The following is a 5,935-nucleotide window of genomic DNA, read 5'->3' on the forward strand; positions in this document are numbered from 1 at the left end:
ACACCCCACATTTTATGATATAATAACTCATTTAAAATAACACTTTATATAATACTAAACTGTTATAATAAATTTGAAAAAAACAAAACTAAAATAATAATATTTTTTACACAACCACCCATTTAAAATAATTAAGAATTACAATTCACTTCAAAAAATACATAAAATAGCCTATAAATAAAAAAAATCCATATTAATTTATTTTGGACGAAGTAGAAATTGCCTTAAAATATGGTTTCCTATTGGTATCCTCATCCGACCCATTTTTTCATTCTTTTAATCAAATTATAAAATTTCAATTTAATAAGCTATATAGTTTTTAAGCAGAATAAATTCTAATAGTCAACAAATTTCAACCAGCGCCCGTGGCCTAATGGATAAGGCGTCTGACTTCTAATCAGGCGATTGTGGGTTCGAGTCCCACCGGGCGTGCTTGTCTTCGTTGAAGAATTTCTATAAAATTTGGAGGATATTAAATACGTTCAAAAATGCTGACCATTAGTAGCACTAAAATATTGTCCTTTTCTAATTTTTTTTTGGTGAAGATTGTTCGTTTTAGCAATCACATGTATCTCAACGCCCTTCTTACAGATTTCCCATGTGTTTGTCATGACTTTTTAAAAGATATTTTTATTGGAGTTATTAAGTGATGCTATTAATGTTATTGGCTTTCATGTGTGTTTACTCCTATCTTCATTCAACTTTTACTATTATGAAAGAAGATGATTGCATCATATTCTCTTTAGAAAATTTAGATCACATCTCTTTTTAGAAAATTGATATTTCTTTTTTAAAACCCTAAAAACCAACATGATCATATTTGAAATATTAAACAACAGTTGCATAGAAGCTAAGTCATCTAATCTTAAGACTAGTTCTAAATAATGACTCAACTTCTTGCATGAGTTCTTGATCTACAAATGGCATCTTTGATGCCTTCTTCCACTATCAACCTACAATAAAATGATCTAGAAGCCAAATTTTTGTAAGTTCCTTTTGTATCCCTTTCTATAAATGTCTTCAACGGGGTGTCAAATTGAGAAAATACCAAAGGAGTTTTCAAGAAAGAGCGAGAGGGAATTCAAGAGATAAAGCAAGAGCTCTCCCATCAACGTGGTGTCTAATTTGACTGCCAAGAGTTAAATTAGCAGTGGAACTCCAACAAATAAGCCTTGAGTTGTGTCACTCTTCAAGAAGATTCAAATATGCCATGCAAGATTTAAACAAGACTACAACAATCTAATAGTTCTAATAGTAAACAAGCAAGACTTAAACATGAGATGCTAAGTTATCTCCTAGTTGTAATTCCTTCTCCATAGGGGTACACCAACTTCGGATCCAATAATGCAAATATTGGTGGCACATACAATTACAACTCTTTCCAAATTGTTTAATTCCACATTGAATCCTATTTTCAAGCACTTAGATTGCATGTCAACTTATGTGGTAAGTGGAGTCGTCACATACTAGAGTGCCATTTTTAGAGGGAAAGTGTTATAAATTTGAATGTCCTCATTCACACCTAAGAAGACAAAAGTTAGAGCCAAGAAAAAATGGAAATAAAATATTTTTAGTTAATGCTAATTGCTCAATTCCCCAAGATGTTTCTACATCAAAAGTCCTCCTCTTACTCAATACCCGTTTTTAGGACATAAAGTTTTACAACCAAATGGTCCTTGTGTTTGTGAATCATGACATTTTATTTGATTTTTTTTAATACCTATTTACTTCCAACAATTTTCTTCCTACTTGGTAGATCAACAAGCTCCTAGGTTTGTTTACTCGTGAGAAAACCATATTTGAATTAGATATCTTTAGTCTTTTGTTTTTATTAAAAACTATCATTGGTAAATTTGATTAGGAGTTTCATGAATCACTTTTGATAATCATGCTATATTTAATTTTTTTGGAATGCATATTTGGATTGCTCTAGATTTCTTGCATCTTCCAAGTGGGTGTTCATATTTATATTGACTGATGAGTTTCAAAATGTTCAATGGAATTTTTTTAATCTAAATCCACCCTCTTCCTTTAGATTATTTAGTGATTGATAATTTCTTTCTTAAGGATTAATATGGAAATCCTTGGATCTATAAAATACCAATTTTATTCATGCACGATGAAGACTATTGTTCCATCTTAAGTTGATTTGTCTCCTCTGAATGGCTCATCTTAGATTGGTGCCCTCATAGTTGACTAAACCTAACCATACACTTCAATCAATTAGAAAAACCTAAGGGAGTAGATGACATGGAGGGACTTATAAGTATCATATGCATCATTCCATATCATTATGCAAAAATTAACAAGACCTTGAACCAATGTAAACACCTATGTTATTTTATGTCTACCACTAAGACATTGAGAACCTTCTTTTCTCTTGCAAAACCACATATAACACTCATTGTAACACTTATCATGGTGTGATGCTATGTCTAACCCATGCAAGTTTGTCATCTCATGCAGTGTACTTGACATTGCATAGTGTTTTATCACGCATCACCTCACATGGTTCTATGTAGGTCTCTACTTATAAATGTGCCAATAGGCACAAATTTGAATAGCCTTATACATACACCTAACATCATCAAAACATCTTTACACATGAACTCCTTTAGCCATGGAACAAGATGCCAACTATTAAGGTTCTCTTATTGATAGGGCATTGGAAAGTTGGTGGTTTAGAACATGAACCATTACAACATCTTATTTTGTTACTATAATATAACATACATATTTATTCATATCCTCAAATTCTAGAAAGATGACTAATAAATGCATAGTTGTACCATACAAAGACAAATTTGATGTGTTCGCCCCTTTTTGGTCATATGATCCTTATTTGATCTAGTGGTTGTCAAGTGAAACCAATTTTGATGAATTCTTGATACTTATAGGAGCCAACTTTGTTGTCATACTAACTATTATGTCTAGATACTATATAACAACACTCTAAATGATGTGATAAAATTCATGGATTCAATGTTATAGTATATCTAGAAGATGCATTAAACTCTATTGAAGCTTGTAGAAACCATAGATCATTTGGTTGAGGCATCCTTATCATAGAATTTTTTTTCTCCATTAGGTGTGTTGCGCCACTATAGGAACATGTGTGTCATTTGATAAAGAATGGATATGAGCCCTAGAGAATTTAGGAAATGTTCTAATATATCTTAGACTTAAGAAATGCCACCACAATGGCCAAAAGTAAAGAAAATTATCTGAGTTTTATTGTAAATATTTAGTTTGGTGAATCCTTCTAGATTACTTGTCCCTCCTTTTGAATCAATAGTCTTGATTGTGATAAGTCTAGGAACTAGGTGCATAGCCTTGTCTTATAGTTTCTACTTGGTAAACTATTTCACTTATTTTAGGAGCTGGCCTTTTTCCAATAAACTTGCATATAAACATTAATAGTTTTAAGTGAAGATAGTTTCTAGACTCTAATTTTTCTATACCATAGTAGACTATTCTTGAGTTGGTGATAATATGTGAAAAATTAAGTACTATTTATAGCTCTATGGTACAATTTTTTTTGGCACTAGTGCAACAAGTGCTAAACATGAATTCACTTCTAGAACTTGATGTCTCTTCCACCTATTATCACTTATGTACATTTAAATATGCATGTAGAGATGCTCAAGGAGTGTTTTAGAATATGTGAAGTAATATTAGAGAGGAAATTTAATACCATGATCATGGCAAGGACTAAGACACCCTAGTGTGTAGAATTTTGGATGAAAGATGGTTATAAAATTGATGTCTTGGTGATTTTTAAAGATTTTTTTAGGATAGGTGACATTAAACTTGCATTCCTAATTCAATCTCACGTGTCTTCACGTTCATTAGAGAGTGTTCTAGGGGACATAAGAGATAAAATATTTTTTATCTTTTGCCTATGACATATTGTAATTGCAACCCATAGAGGTGGGCACTTGTTGATGACAATTATAAAGCACATGGGAGGCATATTCCTTGTAGGAATCCACTTTTGTGTGTCAACCACAAACACTTGCATGGTTATTCATGTTGACTTATGAAATTTACATGTTACCCAAAGTTGGGTGCCCAAATTTGCATATTTTGGTAGTGGGATGTTAGAGTCATCAAAGAGTAATGGAGTACCTAGGTTTGACTACATTTGATTGGATAGGAGTTAGGTGCCCATGTGAAGGCCATGTGAACATTAAATATTATTTAATATGTTTATGGGTTGTCCATAAGGGAGGCATGGGTTTTTCCAAATGGTTTTAGATTGTTGTTTTGGGATAGCACAATGGTATTCCATCCTACAAATTTGTATATATTGGATCCTTGAGTTAGTAGTTTAATATAATTCATTTGTAGGTTCAAGGTAACAAGGTGATACCGAATTACTCAGAGGATTGTAGTGAAGTGTATCATTGTATACATCTTTCTACATTAATAATACTTGACTTCTTTCTCTTGTGGAGTTTTTTCTCGAAAGGGTTTGTCCACATAAATTTGATGTTATCTTTGGTACTGCTAATTTTATGGTTTAAGTTATATTTACAATCACTTATTCTACATTAATAATCTTATTCAGATTTGAATCACTTTCTTTAAGTTCATATTGCAAGCTTTCTTCACCTTGATTCTTGACATCTAGTATTAGAGCTAATTGTTTTGTTGAGATAGGGATGACTTTCTCTTAAGTGTTCAAGGTTTTTCGGCTATAGTGAGAGCTTTTATATTATGGAAAGTGTGCAAACTTGTGATAAATATTATAGACAGTGGCCACCACCTCTTGTCAATATATTGAGAAGTTTAAGGGCATTGGCTAAGAGATGTTGAAGTTGAAGGCAAAAGATCTCCTTGAAGAGAGAGATTAGTGGTTGTTGGTTTTCACAAGAATCAAATCCATCTATGATGATAAATGAATATTGGAAGAAGTTAGACAAGAACGAATGAGGAACCATTTGGTTGTGTCTTATAGATTATGTCATCTTGAACGTCTCCATAGAAAACATCACATACAAGTCGTGGAGGAAGATAGGTGAAATCTACCAAACCAAAAGTTTTTCTAACAAGTTAAAAGATGATGTTAATTCCTTTAATCTGATTATAAGTCAGCTGGCATAAATATATGTTAAGTTAGAAGATGATGTTAAGTGTATTTTGTTACTTTTCTCTTTGCTTGGATATTGCAAAAATATAATCATTTCCACTAGTAGTGGTGGTACAAAACCAAAAATTGATAGTGTTATTCCTCTACTTATTTCATAGGAGATGCAAAGAAAGTCCATGAATGTTGTGTTAGAATCAATGACAGTCCCAAAGACACTGAGAGGGGGGGGGGTGAATCAGTGTCTGACCGGTTTACAGAATATTTATACTTATTAAGAATTTTGCATCTCAAAACAGTGTACCGGTAAATAAGAATTAATGCAGCAAATAAGAATAATAGAGACAACATAGAGAACACACCATAACATAAGATATTTAACGAGGAAACCCGATGTGGGAAAAACCTCGGTGGGATTTGTGACCCACAATATTCACTCACTAGGCAATGAATAAATATTACTTACAATGAGGGGCTTGCACATGCAGGAAGGCTAGCAACCTAGAGCTCACTACTCGACTAAAAAATAGAAGTCTCACTGACTTACAAAATGGATTATCAAAATGCAATACAATGTATTGCTTCAAATCAACATCAACTATGCCAAGTTCAGTACTGGTTTAAGCCCAGTCTATAACCAAAACCTTCGCTGTCAATTATATCACCTTATACAAAATTGCCTTATACTTCTCATCTATCCTCTATATAAAAAGACTTATAAGATCTCATACATATATGAGTCTTTTACAATATGCCATGTCGGATTTTACAAGAGATAATTACATTATAAAACAATAAACAAAAGTTTATTCCATGTCGGCTTGAGTGCCGGTATGCATTGTTTCC

At 32.5% G+C, this 5,935-nt stretch overlaps 1 non-coding gene across 1 annotated transcript; it reads left to right on the forward strand.

Annotated features, from left to right (window-relative positions):
* The first annotated feature begins 359 nt into the window (after positions 1 to 359).
* Positions 360 to 432, forward strand: TRNAR-UCU (transfer RNA arginine (anticodon UCU)). The gene has a single exon. It is a non-coding gene; the product is annotated as a tRNA-Arg (tRNA).
* The last annotated feature ends 5,503 nt before the right edge of the window (positions 433 to 5,935 follow it).

This window comes from Cryptomeria japonica, chromosome 10, assembly GCF_030272615.1.
Source record: "Cryptomeria japonica chromosome 10, Sugi_1.0, whole genome shotgun sequence".
NCBI classification, from domain to species: domain Eukaryota; kingdom Viridiplantae; phylum Streptophyta; class Pinopsida; order Cupressales; family Cupressaceae; genus Cryptomeria; species Cryptomeria japonica.